This window comes from Aythya fuligula, chromosome 1 (assembly GCF_009819795.1).
Source record: "Aythya fuligula isolate bAytFul2 chromosome 1, bAytFul2.pri, whole genome shotgun sequence".
Lineage (NCBI taxonomy): Eukaryota > Metazoa > Chordata > Aves > Anseriformes > Anatidae > Aythya > Aythya fuligula.
In genome coordinates, this window is record NC_045559.1 from 6,002,386 (window position 1) to 6,023,996 (window position 21,611).

A 21,611-nucleotide genomic window follows, 5' to 3' on the forward strand; every position below is an offset into this window, starting at 1 on the left:
CCTTTTCTTTGCAAAATGTCAAGTCTTTGTTATCTCAGTTGGTTTAATAGAAGTACACCAGATTTCTGTCAAGGAATAGTTCTTCACTCAGCAATGGAAACGGGTAAAATGGAGACTGATAGGGATGAACTAGCAAGCTACCAAGTGGGCCTCTGTCTACACTGACCCGATTTGAGTGAGGAACTTGAACTCTGGTGGTTTTATATCAACCAAATTCCCCGCCTGGCAACTTGTTTGTTGATTTCCTATGTCACAATGAAATGAGCAGGCTCTCCCATCTCCCTTTTTTGAAACCCAGGAACTCAAGACTTGGAAGGACAGTGAGAGATAAATCTGATTTTCCATACTAAATGCTTTCTGTCCTGTAGAGATCACCTTAATTCTTATTTTTTTTGTAAGTATCATCCCATGTTGTTCCCACCCACTCCCACCCCAAAATATCAACTGTCATAGGGCATCCAGCTTATCTGTACGCGTCTTTGCTAACTTAAAGCAACTACTCTTCCTTTTGGGGCAGCCTGTAGACCCAGTTCTGTACTTCTCTGGTGATAAGCAGAGTTATCCTACTAGTTATTAACATGCTCTACAGTTCAAAGGCTGCTTTGCAGTGCACAAACACAGACACAGAAGATGGTCCACAGACCAACTGCTTACAGTCAAGAGCTTGGCTCTGTCCTGAACTCCTTTTACTGAATAAATTTGCTTCTCATTTCAGACTCATTTTAGACCTTAGACTGCGCAAGGTCTTTAGAGAAAAGACCATTTCCTTGTACTGTGTTTATACAAAACCTAATTCTGGGGACCCTGATCCATGAAAGATCTAAGCAGCTCCTACAGTGCAAATAATCATTTGGGAAATATAGGCTTAACCCCTGCAAAAACAGAAGTATTTGCTGGTTGTTGAAGGGCAGAAAGAAAAAAAAAAAGTGTGCATAAAGAAAATGGTACCTGGTAGGCTGCTGGAAAATGGACCAGTCTATTAGGAATTAGTGCTAACAGGCCTCTAAGTTTCTTCCATCAAAATTACTGCAGTCAAAAAAAAAATACCACTTCACATTTGTGCTTAATTTCACCTCTGTTTATTCTCCCCTCCTGTTCCCTGAAGAATGTAGATGAGGTTTAAGTTAGTCTTAATAGTAATAGGTTTGGAATCTAGCACACTTTCACAAAATTAACTTTGCTTCTGTTGATCTGGGAATTAAAATGCTTCATTAATTTAGCAAGTCCTGGTTTGACAGCCAAATAATGCATTTTGTGACTTGTACTCTTAAGTCTACAATTCTTATCTGCAGCTCTCCCTGGATGTGTCTGACATTTGGGGCAGCTTGGAGAGCTGGAAGGCATGCGTGTGAGTGTATAGGTACAAGCAGCGTGATACAGTTTAGTGTGGGTGACTATGCTGTGTCCCAGCATGTCTTTAGAACTCTGTGAGTAGAAAACTATCAAGAATCCTTTGTTTCTCCCCATCCTTACAATGTATGCTTGTTTTTTTCCCTGTTTTTTTTTTTTTTTTTTTTTCCCCTCCTCCTTTACCAATGCAACTCAACAAGAGCCATTTCCCTTTTTGGTGAAGGGAAAAAGGCTTTGAGGCATGATGGATTGCTGCAGTGTATGCTGGTGGAGGGGGAGGGAGGAAAAATCCAGATCAAGTTATTTGTCATCTCACTTCTTCATACTGGACGTGATGTGGTGCCAACTCCTGGGAAAGCCAATAGATAGTACCATGCTCTGTAACTGTATACTTGAGAAGTTGGTGACTATTTAGAGTGTTCACATGTTGTTTGCAAGATGCTCTGTGTTGTTATCCTGTAGATATTTTACACTAAAATCTTCTAGGAGCTATACAAACCTTGCTATGATTATACGGTAGGCTTGCAGACTGTACAGTTCCATGATACAGACCTGCAGAGGACTAGCACGGTGCTTGGAGTTTAGAAAAACCTCTTCTTCACATCTGTTGTTAATAGATATGATGCCCTGAAATCAATTCTATTCATATTGTGGAGTATCTCGTGAATTACTCTGGTTTGGGGCTATAAGACGGTGCACTCAAATTGCACGGGCACAACCTAGGCAAAAGGCTACTAAACACAGCCACAAAAAGACCCCCAGATCCTCAGGGTTCCATAAAACTAATCATAAAGAACAGAAATATAAAACAAGCTGAAATAGTTTGGTTTTATTGGCGTCTAAGAATGCTTTCTCCCCTTTTGTGTCGCCTCAAAATTGAGCAGTCCACCAATTTTACAAGGAAACAATATAAAAGGAGGTACTGGTTTCCCAGCATGAGGCATCCCTGGACTCCAGATTAAGAGCAAAAGGTGAAAAGGTTCAGCCAGTCCGGTAATCCCGCTGGATGAATATCCTTGAGCGTATTGTAAGTATGCCAGGAGTCCTGTAGTATGCCAAAAACTAGCACAGTAGATTCAGATTAATTTGCACTTTGTTTTTCTGCAAACTCTGTTATTTGTAATGTCATCCCAGTGCCTACTGAAATGTCACGCAAAGCCGAGACGCTGCAAAATTCTGTTTGTGTGCCCGGCTGAAAAACAGGGATTTTTACCCACGCTAAATGAGTGAGATTTTTTGAATTTCTCTTCTCTGCTCTAATTATCATAAGTAAAGACGAGTCTGTAGGTTCCGTAGCTGAGGCTAATTGTATTTTGTTTTGGAAAGGACATGGAGTGAAAGGCAAGGTGTGTGCTCATGACATAGCAGCATGGCACATTTTTTTGCCATACATTTTTTAAGCTGCAGCTCTTCCTTAATATGATTCTGACAGCAAAATTCAATATCGCCGCCTCTGTTTTGGGAGGGGTGGGGGAAGAGTTAATTTTGCTCTTCTGTTGTCTAGGAAACAGTGGTGGTACTTATTTCCCTTTTGAAAATAGATAGTGAATTCCACATTCAGGGAGCAATGAATAAGATAAAAAGGCGCAGATTAGACGCTTGAATTAGACACCATTTGAGAGAGCAAAGATAAGTTAGCGTTCAGCGGAAACTTTCAGGTTGCACCGAAGTGAATAAGAGTGGGGCTAGGATCAGCTTTTAAAGACAGGACTCGGCGCTTTAAGGCTTTGGGCAGGTAGGCATCGATTCAGCAAAGCATTTCACTGTATGCCTGATTTAATGATGTAAGTACTGCCTCCACAGCTGAGGACACGGTCCAGCTTGCACATTAAATACGTTGTCTCTCACCACTTGGAGAATTCAGCCCTGTGCATAGCGTGCTAAAAAAGAGGAGAGAGAGAGACACCAGCAAGTGCAGTTTGGGTGCCTGTGCTGAAAAGAAGCCATCCAGCCAGCTCAGGGCTATAAATACAGAATTGGTGGCAGAGGTAATGACTGGGAACAATGGAACAGGATAAAAAAAAAAGTGTTGTCAGTTGATGTGATGGGTAGTAAATGACAAGTGCATCTCAGTGCAAGCTTAAGATGATTCCAGTTGGGATAAGGAACTAAAACATCAAGCAAGGGCTGTATGCAACACTGCACGTTCCACTGGAAATGTAGGTTATGTACTTGGTGCTAATTCATGTCCCAGCGACCAGAAAAAAAAAAATCTCTCTTCAATTCAGATGGGACCTGGGCTGGAGATTTTTTTTCTGACTAAAAAGCTCTGGATAATTCTTTTCTTATGTATTATTAATAGTTCTATTACATTAAATCTTAGGTGCTCAGAATGATCCTCTGGAGGTGTTCCTCCCTCTCTCTCCTTTGTTCCCAGCTGAAGCCCGGGATGGCTACACTCCCGGTTAGGTGAATCGGAGAACAGGCACACAGAGGCACACGAGGAGATGCACAATTGATGGGAGCCGTTCAGCAGGTGTGTTTGCAGGAAGGATTTTAGATCAGTCAAGGAGGTGCTGCCCTCCAAAAGGAACGGTTTGAGAAATCTCAGAGTCCTGGAAAAGAAATACTAAAGCAAGTGAGTAGAAAGGGAGGGAGTGACTGGAAAAGAAATACTAAAACAAGTGAGTGGAAAGGGAGGGAGTGATAGCAAAAGAACTTCTTGGAAGTGATTAAGCACAAAGAATGTGTCAAGGAGAGGAGAACAGGCATTCTGGATGTGTTTGAGGGTGCAAGAAAGGGCAGGGTCAGAGACAGTAATGCAGATGAGGAAATAAATCTCTTGTCAGGGTTTGTGGTAGCTATGTCATGACTAAAAAAGAAGAGCTCCCAAATTAAAGACAAAAAAAAAAAAAAAAGTAGAAATGGCTGTTCTTTTGTATTGCTGTTTACAAGTAGACCCTTGTGAAAGTGGGCAGTGCTATATATGCATGCCATGCTTATGCCTAGCAAATTCCAGCTCATTTTCAGAGAGGTTCTGGAAAAATAAATGCAAAGTCCAAAAAAAATAAAATTTAGAATAGGAAAATTGGAGAGAGCTCAAGAGGATTTGTGATGGGTTTGCAGAATGGAAGGAGGATGCAAACTCCCTAGTTGGGAGAGTTTTGTGAAATGGCAGTCAATTAAAATGATAAGTGATAGGGGACTGACAGTCTGCATGTTTTCAAATGATCGAGCTACAGCTTGGAGTGCAGTGGTGAGGTACAGCACTTATTTGGACGTCCTCCTATGGTAGTCGTTAGCCACCTTTTCCCTTCCTATAGAGCAGGGAGAGCCCTAATGACAACAGATATAATGATGCCTTCAGGGATGCTTAAGGAGCAACACAGCTCCTACAGCAAGGTGCAGCCTGCTTCCCTTCATCTCCTCCATTTCACCAGCGTGCAGAGGAGCTGAGGACATGTCTCAGAGGGGCTGTCAGCCTCCCCCATCACCCATCTTCCCCTCTCAGCTTCCCAGAGCTGATGGATGATCAGCAGCTGCTTTCTGGGCAAGGCAAAGAGTCGAAAGGGAACCCCATCACCTTGCATAGGGCCAGCAGCCACTTGCTTGTAGAGAAACCAGAAATGTGAGTTACCCTTCAGCACCTGCTGGGTATTTCCCTGCACAGGGTGATGGAGCAGGTCCTCTGCAAGAGACTTCCGTTCTTCATGATGAGCTTTCCCACTGCATTCTTGCCTTGTCTCTCTCAGATGTCAACTTTCCTGGGCTGCTGCAGCCCTTATGTAAGTGCCCCAGCTCTCCCAGCAGCCTTTTTTGGGGGAAAGCTGCAGCTTTGGATGCTCCCCTCTTCTGGGTAGAGCTGGGGAAAGGTAGAGACAGGGAAAAGTTGGAGCTCGAGGAAAGTCACACTGCAGCATCCATGTTTCTGCCTCTGCCTTAGAGAGTAGAGGTTTTCCTGCAGGGAAAAGAAAGACAAGCCTGATGGATGGTTGTGTTTGCAAGGGGATGGAAAACAAAGCGGGTGGTACTGACACTTAATGGATGTGGGGCTGTCTGTGCTGGTTTTGGAGGTGCATCTCCAGCACGGGTGTACATGCAGACTTTCCTCCTGGCTGCCACAGGTATTGCTAACAAAAAAGGCAGGATGGCAGAGACTGTGGGCTGACCTGCCCACGTACAAGGTGCCAGCAGGGCAGTGAGTGATGCTAAATACCAATACTGTCACCTCTGTGCTAACGGGGTTGATGTCGTGGTGATAATTAGCAGAACTAAGCGCCCTGTCAGTGTGCCTTTCCAGCCAAAAACCATCTCCCTACAGTAGCAGCCAACTCAGGAATCTGAGGTTGCACCCTTGGGTGCTTCTCTTCCCCTCAGGGGGGAGAAGAAGACACCCACAAGGGCTGTCCAGCTTTTTGTGAGACCAAACCAATGTCCCTGATGTGCCCAGTTCTGGTCCTTGATATCAGAGGGAGCTTGTGGTGAGACTTGCACAGTCTGGGGCATCAGGACTTCAGGGGTCTGAGATGGGACAAGGTGATGTGATGCTCACTTTTCCAGTGCTGTGAGTAGAAACCAGAAAAGAGAGGCAGTTTTAAAATGTGCTGTTTTAATGAAAGATTTCAAAGGCAAGCAAAATTGAAGTTCCTGCATAAGGTGATCCATGAAGATGCTGGATTTCAAAAGCTTAAAAGGAGGAGATGCATGGTTTTCTGCATACAAAATGCACAGCGTATAGAAGTATATGTATTTGAAAGACTTTAAAAAATTCAGAAATCAGAGTTGAGAAGGAAAGAGAAGAAGAAAAGAGAAGGTGGGTTGAGAAGGAACAAAGGGACATCAGGTTTTTCTTTGTTGTTTCAGTTTTGGTTTTGTATTGATGGTCAAAGCCTCCTTGCAGGAGCCCTCCGTGAACTGGCTCAAAGGCACCATCCCATGGAGTGGTTTGTCTCAGAGGGATGAGCTGTTTGTTGCGAGCATGCTAATTTCTGATAATAGTTCTGAAAGCGTGTTTTCTTTCCATGCTGATAGAGACCGTATTAGCCAATAAAAATAATTAAATTTATATTATCTAGATGTAATTGGTGATTATGCCCTCTAGGTGGGAAAAAATGCTTTCAGATGAGCAGAAGCCTATATCCTGTGTTCAAATGAATGAACTTCTTTAATTTCCACAAAAGTGGACTATGGGGAGAGTAGTATCTACCGAGACTGCACGGAGAGGGCATTAGCAGCCTTTTCCTAGAGTAATTTATAATATGATTCTCTGCCTTTTGCCAACTCTAACAAACTCTTCTCCTCTTCGGCTCGCGTGGCTGTAATTCCTGCTGCTCTACTGGGAATTTAGCCCTTGGAAAGCTAAGTGATTGATAAATTTTTAAGAAGCGGTGCACATACCTAATCTAAAGGAGAATGGGCTCTTTCAGCCTGTGCACCTGCTGTCTGGGAGGGGACAGCACTGTGTCATGGCTAGCTCACGATTCCTCTGCCAAAATGGGAAAAATCAGGCAGTCTCTCAGGGCAGATCATTTTAAGTTAGCCTTGATGAAAGATCATCACCCTGACAGCCTACAGCTCTTGATTTTCCCAAAATGTTGAAAGCAAAGGTAAAGATTTTACTGCAGTGCTTAGCATTGGCCTGTAAATCTGAGTGTCCCAAGTCCTGGCTCCTTTTCTTGCTGTGAAAGTAAAGGTCTGTCTGCAAATGGGTGCAGAGTTTGTTCTGGATCCTCAGTGGCTTGTAGCTATGTCAAATTTGTGAGTTGCCCTATCCTTGCATACCTCTCCAACGTGCTTTCAGTGCAGAAAACAAAGTCTTTCTAGGAATCAGTCTGCAAACAGCCTCTTCCCTTCCAGCTGGGACTGCTGGGCAGCTGGGAAAAGAAGCTTGGTGCAAGGCAGGGAGCTGGAGGTGGAATGCTGCTGGGTGCCTTCATCCCACGGGAGCCTGGGATTTCAATGTGCAAGGAGAAGATACTGATTTCTGAAAGAGTACTGTTGCTCATGAGATTGTGGGATTGCCTCAGAAAGACTTCATGTATGGAGACCAGTGACAGGAAGGTACGCTTCAAAATGTGGATTAAAAGAATTTCCCGCTAATCCATTTACCCTTAGTCCTTGCCAAGGTCCAGGTCGGGAGCTGTGCATTGTTCCCACTTCCCTAGCACAGATAGCACCTGAAGCAGTAGAGGGATTGAGGAGAAGCTGCTCTCTGCCCTGCTTCAGCTGTGAGTGTGTCATTGTTGCCACAGAAACACAAAACCTTGGACTGGGATTCTGGCAGAATAAAAGTCTTTCAATTCATATTTGATCACATTTAAAGGAGGGAGAAGGAAGGACCTTGTAAAAACCCTGTTCATCCACTAGAGAGCATATAGGCAGTGCTTCTCCTTGGAGAAAATAAAAATGTCAAGCTCTTATTATACACAATAATGCAATGCAGTTTAAATGTTTACTGCAGTTCTACCCTTTGTGGTCACATATGGAGAACAGAGTATGTGAAAACTGGGAGACATCTCTGCAAATAATATAACTTCCATGTTCAGAAGCCTCTTATCTCCTTGTTAGTGTTTAATATCTTCTTGTTCTTAAAGAGCGTTCCTATTCTCCCCATGGGAATGCTAAATTATTTACAAAGTTCCTGAGAAATCCAGGAGTGGACTCGGGAAGGTGCAGAGCAGATCTCTGCAAGGGCATTTTATGGCTTTTAACGAATTCAAGGCTTTCGTTTTAAGCTGATGTGGTTGGGAAGAAGCTTCTGCAAACAACCTGGTGCGAGTGCTTGCTCTGCAGATGATCAGGGCGAGAAGCTGGTGCTGAGAAGGCGATATCCTTTGAAGTCTAATGATATTAATGTTGACTCGTAAATATTTCAGAGCTGTCACTCTGTAGTGATTTTAGTGTTCGAGTTATGGAGCACACTTTTTTTCCCCAATCTATTTTTTATTTTTACCCTCTAAACTGCTGGCTTCTGTGTGTATGCGACACATGTATGTAAACTTAAACATAAACCTTAGGGTTTTGCACACATGAAATGAAGGGTGGTAGACCCCACTAATTAAATCTTCCCCCCAACCCCATGAGTATCAAATTTACCCTTTCCAAAGGCAATACTTCTGTTCATAAATGCAATGCATGTTAGGGGCTTTTTCTTCCAGTGGAATAAGCCACTGACTTTCCCTGTTGCCTTGGTTAACCTTATTCCAGTTATAGATCATTCTGCTTACACTTGTAACCTGCTGTGAGGGCTAGGCATGAAAAACAGTGTATAACAACCAGGTAACTCTGGTGATACATACATTTTCCTCTGGTTTCTTTCTCTGTGCATGTCTTATTGTGTGGGTGGTAAAATCCTTCGTAGCATGGTTTTGGTGCAGCACAGGAGGAGGTTCATTACTTGTCTTTTCCTAGTGCCTCGTAAAATGGTACTTTTTAACTTCTCACGGGCCACAAATCTGAGCTAACAGTTGGCATGTGTTTGGGTAGCATTTAGACACTGAATGGATGTCCAGTGAAAATAATGGGCAGCCTGGTCAGGATTTTATAGATGTGGTTTGCCCTCAGCAGCAAGCAAAACTTTCTTTTTGTTGCCTTTTGCGAGTGATCAATTGATCCACTTACATTATAACCTGGAGTTAGAAGCAGAATTGTTTGTTAATACCTCTCATTGCAATAGAATGGCTGTTAAAGTCCATTACTTTTCTGGGGGGAAAAAAAAATGGGATGTATTTAATTTTAGCTGCCTCAGTAGTGTGCTGGTGCATATATAAATCCTGATGAATGAAATCAAACAATTAGGATTGGAAATGAATAGCACGAGGCATCCAGTCATTTCAGAGAGTTTGCATTTTGATTCTGATTGATTTTTCTAATATTTGCTAAGTGCATATATACCAGTAAAGGCTCTATATCTATATGTCGTATTTTTAAACTGCTATCAGGTTGACTTCTCGGGATATAGAGCTGTTATTTGACAGCATATTCTGGTTAAATTTCACTTCTCTGAAAAACTGCACCACCAAAATAGCTTTAACTTAAGCATATCTGGTCATTGTTCATTGTTCTTTTTTTTTTTTTTTTTTTTTTAAGGTTTTAAAATTCTACTTGGTTCCTAACAGTGAGTAGTCAGTTTACATTCAGGCACAGTGATTTTCCTTTTTGGGTGACAGCGAGTATTTTATATGAGCGTATGCAAGTGTGACATGAAAATATGAAGATATCTGCCTTATAGTTGTTTTTTAAATATTTTTAATTGATATCTAAATGATATAAAGCAAGCCACTGCCATACGACAATAAAGTTGACCAACTTTCCCAGCTGGATGTCATATTTTACAAAGTATGTAACCAGAGAAACTGTGAATTATGTAAACTGCTAAATAGGATTCTGGGTGTAACTTATTACGGGCCGGCTGGAAGATACTGCTCGTTACTTGCACTTTCTGAAACAACATTATTCTGGCTGTTTCTCAGAAGTGCTAAACTTTGTTATCGGAAAAAAAAAATACGCAGAGTGTCGTACTCCTGTTTTCCTGTGGTCAAGGAGTGGGAGGTTGCAGAAGGCTGACAGCCAGAGGTATTGAGCACAACGAGGAGGTGGGTGCTGTGCCTTGTAGGTGCCTGCTCCACTTGCTTCAGGTAGGGACGGGGGAATGGGATGTCCCAAGAGCTGCTGGCGAGGACTGATGCTGTTGTCCGGGTCTGTTGAGATAGGCATGCAGCAGGCCAGCTTGGGGTGGTGCTTTTTGCTTTATATTCTCTGTTGCCGCACCAAGGAATGTTTTATTTGATTGTCAGTCGTGTCCCTTTGCATTCGCCTGCCTGTCTTTTCCAATTAAACTAAATCACATCGTTCATTTTTACATGCAGTTCTTGAAATACACCTTTCCTGACATCATGTGTTAAACCTAATGCATAAATACAACGCAACTTCACTGAAACAGACATCCTAAATTCTACCCTCAATATAAAACTTGCTACTTTTTTTTTTCCTGCTTTTCCTGCTGCATCTCAGGGTCCCTGGCAGTGCTGTTGGACCATGTGCAACACGTGGTTATTTACCAGCTACCACGTGTAATGGTAGGTCCTTTCTGCAGGCAGCCAAACTTCCCGCAGTGGCATTCAGGCTGAGTCAAGAGGTTGTGTCCATCCGAGGGTGTGCGTCTTGGTTTAGTTTTGGGAGGAAAGCCTCTTTGAAAAGACCAGACTTGGGGAAAAGCTCTTCTCCAGTTCTCAATGTGTTGCTGCACATTAGGCTGGGTTTGCACAAAACTCCCTGCTCGGAGCAGATGGGTTGGAGTTAGTATGAGATTAGTATTTGTGGAGGTATGCGAGTCAGAAAAACCTTCGTGTCTGTATATTTTAGGTGTTTTGGTGTTTGTTTTTTTTGCTAAGACGAGGCAAAATTAACTGCTGATGTGAGCTAGGATGTGCTGAAGCACGTGAAAGTCACCGGATTTTATCATGGGTGCTTTCCCCATCAAGAGCCTTGATGTGTCAGACCGAATGCCACCTTCTGAGCATCCCCCCACGGCTTTTCCGTTGCTGTTTCGGCTCGATTCTCAATCAGGGTGCAGGCTGCAGAAAAAAAAAATTGGTAAAGAGGCAGCAGGGTCCAGGCCTGGAGGCGGGGGTCAGTCCAGGGGATTTGCCGGCTGTCCCTCTGTGGGCAGTTCAACTTGCCTGGCTCTCCATTAGCTGGAGGGGACACGAGTTGGTAAGGTGAGTGATGCTTTAAATATTAAAGCCCTCACCTTTGAGTTTTAAATTAAAACACTCACCATTCTTCCCGTTTCCCTCTGTTTCTGCATTTTGCTTTTCTTTTTTTTCATGCTTTTTAAGTCTCTTTCAAATTGGCAGTGCCATGCAATGAGAGGTGGTAGTTCTCTCCTCTTCAATCCTTTCCAGCATTTCTTTCCAGGGTGTGGTTTCCCACACTTTTATATGCTTACATATTAAGGTAAGGAAGGTACAGGTGCAGCCTTGCTTGTGCCTTGACCTCAGTGAATGGCAAACCTCCTCTTTCCTAAAGAGCAAGCCAGAGACTTTCTTGCAGCTAGCCAAAGGCACTCTCTGTTTCAAAATCCCATTGAAAGAACAGGAAAATACCAAGAATTAAAAAACACCTGCACCGTCCCCTCTCACAAGACCTTCCAGCTTGCTGACAGATGAAGGAAGACCCGCTGCATGCCTCCAGAAAGTTTTAGGTTTCAACCCATTAGTATTTTCCTGGGTAAAACCTTGCTCAAAACACATCTTGTAAGTGTATAGGTTAGGTCTACTAGTACTATACATCGAGAACTGCTCTTCCCCATAAACACAAGATTTCAGGAGCAGCAAGGTGAGTGCTGTCATGGTGGGGAATCAGGAGAGTCTCGCGCTGCTGCATGCCTTTGCATAGGAAATACCATTACCGCATAGACATGAACTGCAGCATGTCACATGTTTGCAGCTGTGTGCATGTTCTGATTTTAAGCTGTAAGGTCTGCAGAGCTTGGGAAAAATGGCAAGAGAAGATTGGGTTAGGTTGATACAGGGGGGAGGTCTTATTTTTGGCAGAAAATCTGCAAAACAGCAAATTTTTGCATCAGTACCTTGGGAACCTGAAAACTTTTAAACACCTTGTCCTTCCCCATCCCTCCCAGAAATCCTCTTTTTTGTTGTTGTTGTTGTTTAAAATGCAACTTTTTCTTGATTTCCAGCAATTTCCATTTACAGTTTTCTCATGTTCATTCCCATGTGAACCTAAATCTTGCTTTAATAGAGTAGCATTTAGGCAATATGCCCAAGTATTTGAAAATTCAGAAGTTTAACAACTAGAATTGAAACTTGTGTTCACCTCCCAGTATTCAGGCAGCACAGAGTACCAGTCATTGTATACCAGGAATTGCAGGACAACAAAGAGCTATCAGGCTTATCAATGCAGTATTAAAAATAATCAATTTGAATTTTCAGTTGCTTTTGTGTTTTTGCATTTTTAGATTCAAAGTTCATTATGAGTGTAAATCTTCCTCTTTGAGTCGCATCATTTAAAACTCTTTTTACAAATATGTGTTTCCATTTACTTATTTTACTATATGATCATAAGCCTTAAAAGTAACAGGTAGAAGAGGAAAAAGCGATCGTGGTATGTCCTGGCAGCTGTGTATTCAGTTCACACCTTAACAAAGAATTGTAGTTTTGCCTTTTTAGTTAATATTCAAATGTCTTCAGCTGAAAACTGGAAGATTTTATAGACTTCAGGGCTCTGTATAAAATCTTGAAGTAGGATTTTTTTTTAAACCACTCTACTAATTTCCAATAGATTTCCAATCTCAGATAAAACATTTTAATAAGTTTTTCCTTTTGTTAATCTTTTCCTTTTATTAGAGTTGATCTTTGTGTTCTGTATGTGATTTGTCAGTCATGGGGAAGAATTAGCAATATCATTATGTACCAATTCAGTTAATATCTCTGCTCTTCACAAAATGTCTTAGGCTGAATATCATGTTAAAAGCCTACAACATTTTTTTTCAATTTTCATGCTTTAAAAAGTCTTGTAGCTTCTGAAATCTAAAGTGGTGGTGTCCAACCAGAGAAGGGCAAGTCCAGCAAGCTCTCAGTGAGTGCTCCAGCAGGCTCAGCATCTCAGGTGACTTCACCAAAGCAGTGAGGCAGCAAGTGACCCATGCTTGACCTCCTCTCTGGCTCAGACCATCTTAAAAATTTGGTTCTGCTGTGTTGTTCCACTGCTGTCCTTGCTATCATATTCAATAATCTCATTTTTCACCAAAAAAGTATTGTCTTGCAGTCCTCATGCTACCTCTGGTTTCCACTCTGAATTTTAAGTCCAAGAGATTTTTGCATGTTTCCAGAACAGGGTCTGAATCAAAATTCAGCCTTCTCAGCTTTTCCAGGTTTCTTTTCCCAGCTGTGTTCTGCAGTCAGCTCAGTCCCACTTTTCCAGATTTGTTAACCTTTTGCCCTATAAATATTCATTGATGGAAATTTTTGTTGTTTGGCTTAGGTTTCTGATCATCAGCAAATCGAGGCTGATAACGAAACCCCACTGCCAGCGTGCAGAGGAAAGCATTAAATCACAGCTGTGCTCCGTGCTGCTCCTGCCTTTACCTGCCCCTACCGCATGCCATTACACTTGATTTCTCCAATGTAACGTGATCCTTGTACAAAGCCAAACTAGGTTGTCGTAAGACCTTTCATTCTCATGCCTTTCTTATCTCTTTTCCAGCTGCCTTTTCCCCAGTTCAAAATTACTAAGATGCGAAACTCAGAGTAAAAGGAGCCAGGGCTAAATATTGGCAAACTGGATTTGGATGGGATAAATGAGGATATATATGTGTGTGTATGTGTTTGTATTATCCTCCTTCCCTTTAGACTCTTATTTTCTATATTTCTTTATGTAGCATTAGCTATCTTGGTTATCTCAATACTGTAGAAAGCCAGCAGTGACAGTCATGGCTGTATGTAGTCTCTCCTGTTGTCTCCTGCATTTCTTGATCATTAGGCAAGTGCTTTGGGACCCTGCCTGCAGCATCTCAGGCTTTCCTTTGGGGGCATCTCGGGGGCAATTCTTCATTTCCTTGAAGCTGATTGTTTAAAAGCTAGGCAAAGTAATCTGGGCAAAATATGCAATTTTTAGTAATTCCCTAGAACACTACTAGAACACTTTCCTTCTCTTAAATTTTAGCGTAAAACAGCTATTATCACTAATCTTTGTGTTAGATTAAGTTTGCAGTGAGTTAAGCATGGAAATTTTTCACATTTTCCAGCAAATTAAAACATTCAAAGGTGATAGAGTAAAGTAAATTGCAAAATTGGAAGGTGCTGCTAAGTTCAGGTCATTAAAAATAATATTGTGCCTGTAAGAGTCTTTAAATTTATTGGGAAGAATAGGATTTTTGTGAAATAACGGAACATAAAACCCCAACCAAATATGTATTTATTTGTCTTGAGATTCATAAACCTTTAGGATATTTATTTCAAGTTTTTTCAAGTTTTTTTGTTGTTGCTGTTTTTTGCTGCCACATGGACTGAAAACTTTCTGAAATTTTTCTGTCTGAGTAAAAACCGAGGATTCTTTGCATTCAGCCTGGTTGTGTTCTTTCAGTTTTGATTTTGTTTGTAGTGGGTTTTTTGCCTGTAACAAAATCAGGACTTGCAGTTAGAGTGTGAGTGTCCTTGTCAACACTGCAGTAAGCAGAGGTCAACCCAGAACAGGAGAACGTAACTTACATATTCATAGTTGCATAAATTGCCCCAGAAGAAGGTCTCTTATTATATATTGTCCATTTAAATGCTTATTTAATAGTTAAGTGGGCACTGTGAAGACAGCAGCTGTTGGTTTTATTTTTGTTGTTGTTGTTGTTGTTGTTGTTTTCCTCTGACAGAAATCTTAGCATAATCTCTCTGTGTGACAGGGACATGGGTTCAATGCCTAAAAAAGGAATAGTGACATCATATATCAGATGAAAAGGAAGAAATCTTTGAAATATTCCATTCACCTATGCAGATACGCTGACTAGGGACTCAGCCTTCCAACCACAGGTGCAACTTTATTTTATCATCTGTAGGGGGAGGGGGAGCTGGCAGAAAAGGGAAAGTTAATAAGTTTCAGAAGAGATTTGGGAGGTTTTGGAAAAGATGAAACAGCTCTAAGCAGTTAGCCTACTGAAGGTAGGTTTTATAATGGTATGGAGAAAGGAAATGGGGCAGGCAAATCATGTGAAAGTAAACTTTAATAAAAACTGATGTGGTTTCCTTGAACAGCTTAAAGGGTTACAAAAAAGGATTTGGAGAAAAGCAATATAGCAAAGCAAAAATCAGTGCTAGGAAAGTCTAACTTAGTTTAACTGGATGATCTGTAAGGTCCCTTCAAACCTGAGCCATTCTAAGCCCACAGATGCAGCCACCTGAAGGAAAATAAGGTGTGATCCACGCTTTTGTCAGCCCAGTTTTCAGGGAGACTTTTGTCATGGCTGGTTGTGCTATAGGAACATTTGGGAATCTTGGCTCGGATCACCCCAGACTGCCCTGAGCACAGCAGTAAAAATGTTCTAAATGGCTTAGTCTAAATACAGCAAAGCGCAGCCGGATGGATGCAGTGGTGCAGTGGTCCATGCCCGGGAAGAGATGAAAATTGCAGGGAAGACATCATTTCAAGGGTGGAACAAAGTCCTACCATGATGACTGGTGGAAGCAGAGCCTCCAGCTTGGTTTCTCCTCTTCACTAGGGTAGGGTTCAGCGAAACTGCTCGACCTCTGCCACCACGTGCCTGCAGAGGTGCTGAGCCCCAGCTGCACTGCAGCACTTGTAAACAGCCGAGCTGCACCAAGCACGGTATCATCTGCACAGCAGACGATACGCCGTAGCTCTGGGGGGGGAAAAAAATCAATCCAAGAGGCAGCATGTAACTACCACGAAACACAGGGCCTACGCCAGACCCCTGCGGCCCCATGAGGGCAAACAAAATGGGTCAAATGCAAATACACTCCTAGGAAACAAGAGGAGAGCACTGAAAGAGAAGCAAGAAGAAAAAAAGAATGAGGAAGGGCTGCAGCAAAACCCCACCAGGGCTGCGTCCTTGGGAGGCTGAGCATCTCGAATCCGCCCTCCTGTGACGGTGGCTCCTTCCCCTCAGTGCCAATCCCTTGCCAAAGAGAACTGTAATTTTTATGAATGCCTTGAATTGCAGCCAGGTAATTACCTTCAGGAAATTTTCATTTTGCTAAATGTTAATCCATAGAGAGAAAAGAAGAGAAGGGGGGGGGAAAAATAACAACACACACAACCGAGTTTAATAGCATGATAAACAACCGTCTCGATTTATAAGCCTTATAAAGGAAGCTCTAGGTGTGATCTTCAGGGAAATACTCCATTTCTGTAAGTGCTAATCCTAGGAGAATACTTTGCCTTTGGAGGATACACACAATGTCCACATATGAGATCCAGCACACTGAATTCTGTTCCTGCACGGCCCAAAATTAGCTCTGAGCAGCATCAGCTTACTCTAACAGTGCTGATTGCCAGATCGTTGCTTGTGTCTTTTGAAGAATCAAAAAATAACATCTCTGCTGAAGAGGCTGTTTCCTCAAGCTTACTTTAGATTTGTTTTTACTTCTACTATTAATTTATTTTCTGCATTTCATTTAAAGTGGCATTTACAGGTCAGGGAGCATTGAAAAGGTTCCATTTGGAAAACAAAACAAAACAAAACAAAACAACAAAACAACACCAGCAAACATCTCTCTGCCTTTGTTTATTGAGCACTTTCCCGAAGATTTACATTCTTCACATCTGTTGACTTGCCGTTATAGTTTTGATCTTGCATGCAAAATTGATACAGCAAGACAAACATTCTCCCAATGGCTGGAGTAGGAGAGCTTATTAACAGCTCTGTTTTTTGTTTTTGTTTTTTTTTTTTGTTTTTCCAAAAGAATACTAAAACAGCCTTTATTTTTATGATGTCACAACTAGTGGTGAGTTTGACATTATCACATTAACTGCTAATGTATAAATGCAAAACTAATGTACTAGAATTAAAACACTGTATAATGACCTTCCCTTGGTTCAGCCATTAAAAAGACATTAATTCCCTTTCTTGCAAGTTGGACCTGATGCAATTTATTCATCAATAACCAGTTTATGTGTTTTTGGATGAATATCTGTGTTTATGTTCTGGAAAATTATTCTGACTTTGTCTTTTGCAAAGTAAAAGGCGTCAGCACCTCAGGCACACTTGTGCAGCCTTTATTTTGTTTAGAAGAGCAGTAGCCAGACCAAGGAAGTGGAGTGTCCGTCATTCTAGCTTGTATTTAAGTACTTGTGCTGGCCAGCTTTATCCAGCGTTGTGTGGTTCAACATACCCATTTGTAAAATTAGTATATTACCCATCTCACATGCAAATTGAGACTTAATTAACAGATGTTTGTAACTGCTTTCACATCCTCCTAAGAATCACGCTATGTGAGTGCAAAGCGGTTGTTGCTGGGAGATGAGAACAACACTGGAGCAAAGGCTTTACTGGAGATGGGAAGGGGGTTAGATAGGGTTTTCTGTTGCTTTTTTTATTTTTTATTTTTTTAGCTACTTTGGTACTTTTTTTAAAACTCTTTGTTTTGAAGTTGGTGGGGCAGAAGATGGCAAAAAGCTATCTCCCATATAATAGCTGCTGCATTGCTCCTCCCCTTCCTTATCCCCCATCCACCAAGGTTTTACAGCCTTAAAAAGCAAGCTTGGAGCTGAACAAAAAGACTGCTAGAACAGCAAGAGGCATGTCGCAGCACACTTGAAGACAGCAGCTGTCAGGACACAAGAGCTGAAAATGCAACTAGTACACAGGCTACAGAAAAACTTGGCCTTGGGCATTTTGCTTTCACTTCCCTAGTTGTAACCCTTCGCATCCTGCAAACGATTTTTAAAGTCAGGGGACCACAAAGGGAGGAGAAAATCCTTTGTGAATTGTTTCTGAGGATTGAAAACAGAAAAGCAACTAGTAAATAGCTGTGTGGGTCACGGATGTGACGTGCAGGCAGTACCGCTTTTAGACAGCTTGGCTTTTATCTGATTGTGAGCCCCACGTTTCCTCATACGGGAACTGCTGCCGACCCAATTTTAATCAGTTGCAATTTTGCCTTTACATCTAAATTAGAATAACTTGGATTGAACAGGAAATGAAATGAAGCGACTGATCAAAAGTGTTTCTGTAATGTGGTAAATCTCTTGCTTTAGTTTCCTGGAGCATCTCCAGTCTGATACTCCTCATTTTACCCAAATGTTGCTGGAGATAAAACTCTAATGTATTTTACATCGGTCTCCTGATTGCAAAGTTGAATAAACAGTTCACAAACCATATAGGGAAGTCTCCCTGAAGACTTCTCTTTTAAAATGTGTAAGTACAAGTATTATTGAGGAGACTGACGCTGAGTGGGAACTTTCACTTCCATTGTCTCAAATCCACCTTGACTTGGGAGCAACCAAAAATATTCCTTCCTGATGGCTGGGCATTGGCCTGCACGAAAGGAGCTGGTGGTATCAGTTACTGCAAGTAAGCAGACACATATTTGGCACACGCCTCAGCAGGGACCAATATACCTCCCGGCCACACCAAGGTACATTAGCAGGACAGCACTTGATTTGTGGCTAAAATCTGATCTGTGACCCAGCAAAGCCTCTCCCCAGCGAGCTGTTGCTCCCACACTTTCCACCTGTACTAAATCCAGTTGAAATGAAAACAACTGTCTACGAGCTTCTGCTAACATCTGTTTCCATGCTTGTTGTCTGAAACAAAGGCTAATTACCACATCTCCTTTCTTCAATATTTTCTTCTGCCTTCGCCTGTTGTCTTCAGTCTTGATATCTGGAGCATAAATGCCAAGGCTGAAACGTGCATTCAATTAGAAGATGACTCTTGACTGACCTACATAACAGTTCATTCATGAGATAATGTGACCTGCAGTCATAGAGATAAAAGTCAGTTGATTGAGCTGGGCTGGCTGTGTACACTGCAAGCTCTCCAGTGATTGAGGAATCAGCTAAAATTAGACTTACGCTCTACGTTATCGAGAGCCTTTCAGATCCGACTCTGTTTCGGTAATATTTCTTTTATGAGATGGGCGTATAATTTGTCACATTGTAATCCTTTAATGCTTAACTTTATTAGCATGAAGTACTTGGGTATCAAATAAAACGAGCAATTAAGTGATTTATATTTAAGGTCTGCTCTCAGTTCAGGGCTTAGGTAGGCAGCCTCCCATGAAGAAGGGAGATCGAGCACAGCATTTACCACTTCCTTTTGGAGAGCTACAAAATGGTGCTTTCAGAGCTGAACCTCCTTGTGCATGTAAATCCCAAGCGACTGTTACAGTGCCACGAGTTCACATGTGTATTTATATTAAGGGTTATTGTCTGTTTGTAGTGGACAACAGGATTTTTTTTCCCCCAGTTTTTCCCTATTAGATTTACAAAAGGGTGAGCTCGCTGCAGAAAGAAGTTCACCAACAAACGAATGGTTTAGGCGTAACGATTAGGCGACGTTTTTTGTATTACTAAGCCACAAAGGAAGCTCAGATAAAGGTTGTAGGTCTGACAGAAACCTTCACGAGCATGCTCATAAAGTAAGACGCTTCAAGAGAGGGTGCAGCTGTCTCTTCCAGACCGAAGGACTGCGAGGTATTTCAATGATTTTCTTATCCTATCCATCGGATTGTCTTAAAGATCCATTAACAGAATAACGTGAAATTATCTGCTGTCCTCGGGGGCAGAAGTTCCTCTTTGTTTTTTTTTTACCCTCTGTAAGTGAGCTGGGAGAAGCCTGTGCTCTGTCACACCGAGCCCTCAGTTCCTCTCAGATGAAGGCACTTCAGGGCTGCCGGGCGCATGTTGTAGGAAGGAAGAGGGGACATTTTGTACAGGAGACCGTGTGCGCTTACAAAGCCGGTCAGAGCATAACACTATATAGTTTTTAAGGTTTTCTCTATTGTCTCCTGTGTTTTTTTTTTTTACTCTTGCCTTTAAAAAACACGTGCCCATTATGGGCCATTTTCTTTCCTTCTCTTCAATGTGCTTTTGTTTGGTTTTTAACTTCACGCTGCCACCATTCTGATCCTCTCTCGGGGAAGGTAAAATTAATCAAAAAGCAGAGGAACATGCTGTCTGTCCGTCCTTCAGGAGGGTTGCTGAGAATCTTTTGTGAGTTGGTTTCTTTGTTTTGGATGCTTTTTGCTTTAAATGGTATAACAAAAAAATAAGGAAGTGACTACATGGACAAGAATAAAAACGCTTTTAATTTAAATTTTCACTTTGCACATCCTGCAGTGCTTTTGTACGATCCAGTTCTTTCTGCTACATCCATGTGGTTTGGCTTTGATTAGTAAAGAAATCATTGGGTACGCTGGCAGAGGGCAGTTGATTTTTGTCCCTTAATTTTGCAGGAGTTTTGGTGGTTGAGGCAGACCACTCAGTGTAAGATGAGGCTGAATTTGCACAGGGCCCAATTAGTGTCCGTTACCTTTGCTGTTTTCACTTCATTGGTTGAAGAGTCAGAGGTTTAATTAAGCAGAAATGGGGAACTAGAGTTAATGTTCATTATAACTAAAATCAAAACAGCTGTTTACCTTACTGAAGCCTTGCGAGTTAACGTCTACAAATCTTACCCCGAGGAACACCATCCCTGTAAAACATGCCTTTCCTGCTATCCTCTGATATCATTTTACATACTCATTTTCACAACATTTCCTAATCAGATTAATTAACACATTAGGGTATAATTCTTATTGTCTACAGAAATTACTTCAATTAAAACTATTAACACATTATCATGATTATTGTATTATTACATCTCGCTTTGTTACTACTCAAAAACTACCCTAGCAAACCCAAATGTTTGAAATAAGCATAAAATTGTCGTGTCTACAGTTTTCATCTTAACTGGGGGATAAGGTAATGTTAAACTTTTTGAATAATCTGTTTTCCTCTGCTCGGGTTCCTGCTATGAGAACAGACGAGAGGGACTGTCCCACATGATGAGGCTAAAAAGAGTTTGTCTTGATTAGGTTCTGCCATGCCCAACAGGAACATGACCACTGTGCAGGGACATAGGAAAGCATCGAAAGCACAGAGGAGCACAAGACAGTAATGCATATAAATTGGATGTATTCATGCTGAAAATTAGTAAGGGTTTTTTTAGGGGGAAGGGGGGAATGTGAGTTTTTGAAATGGCTGTCTAGTGGGAGGAGTGAAAGCAAAAGGCATAATGTTGAACTTCATTACTCTCAGAATCTTCTTACAGGCTAGGTGAAATGTGCCATCTGTGTAAAAGCGAAAAAAATATTGTTAATGTAATTGGAATCTTAACACTGTAATCAAGGAATTATAACTAGTCTAGATCTACTTATTGAGAGAAAAGAAAGGATACCGTTACAGGGGAATAAAGCTTCAATACTGATACATTTAAAATTGATATACACACATTTCCAAGGATCTGCTCCTCTGGGGGGTGTTTTGCTCACCCTTTCCCCTTGGGTAGGGGACTTAATTTTTGGAGGTGTGCAGCGGTTATAGCAGGTGGTCAGGGTTTCTGCTTCCTCCATCCCATGAGCATCATGATTCTGATGTCAATGGTTTCTTCTTCCTCAATCCAGGCTCTACTTCAGGCTGCTTTTATTTTCTTTTTTGTGTGTTTTTACAACTTGCACTCTTCTTTGGATTGCAACACCACAATACCCCTGAACACAGTATGTGTGCAATGCCTTCCATACTTTTTCTTTCTGCAGGCTTGCATTTCTTCAGCTAACTGTTGGTGATTTTTTATAGCCCTGAGGTCCTGA

At 41.7% G+C, this 21,611-nt stretch overlaps 1 protein-coding gene across 6 annotated transcripts in view; it reads left to right on the top strand.

Moving 5' to 3' along the window:
- The window catches only part of CELF2 (CUGBP Elav-like family member 2), a 366,000-nt gene that overhangs the window by 148,507 nt on the left and 195,882 nt on the right, over positions 1-21,611 (top strand). The window lies entirely within an intron of this gene.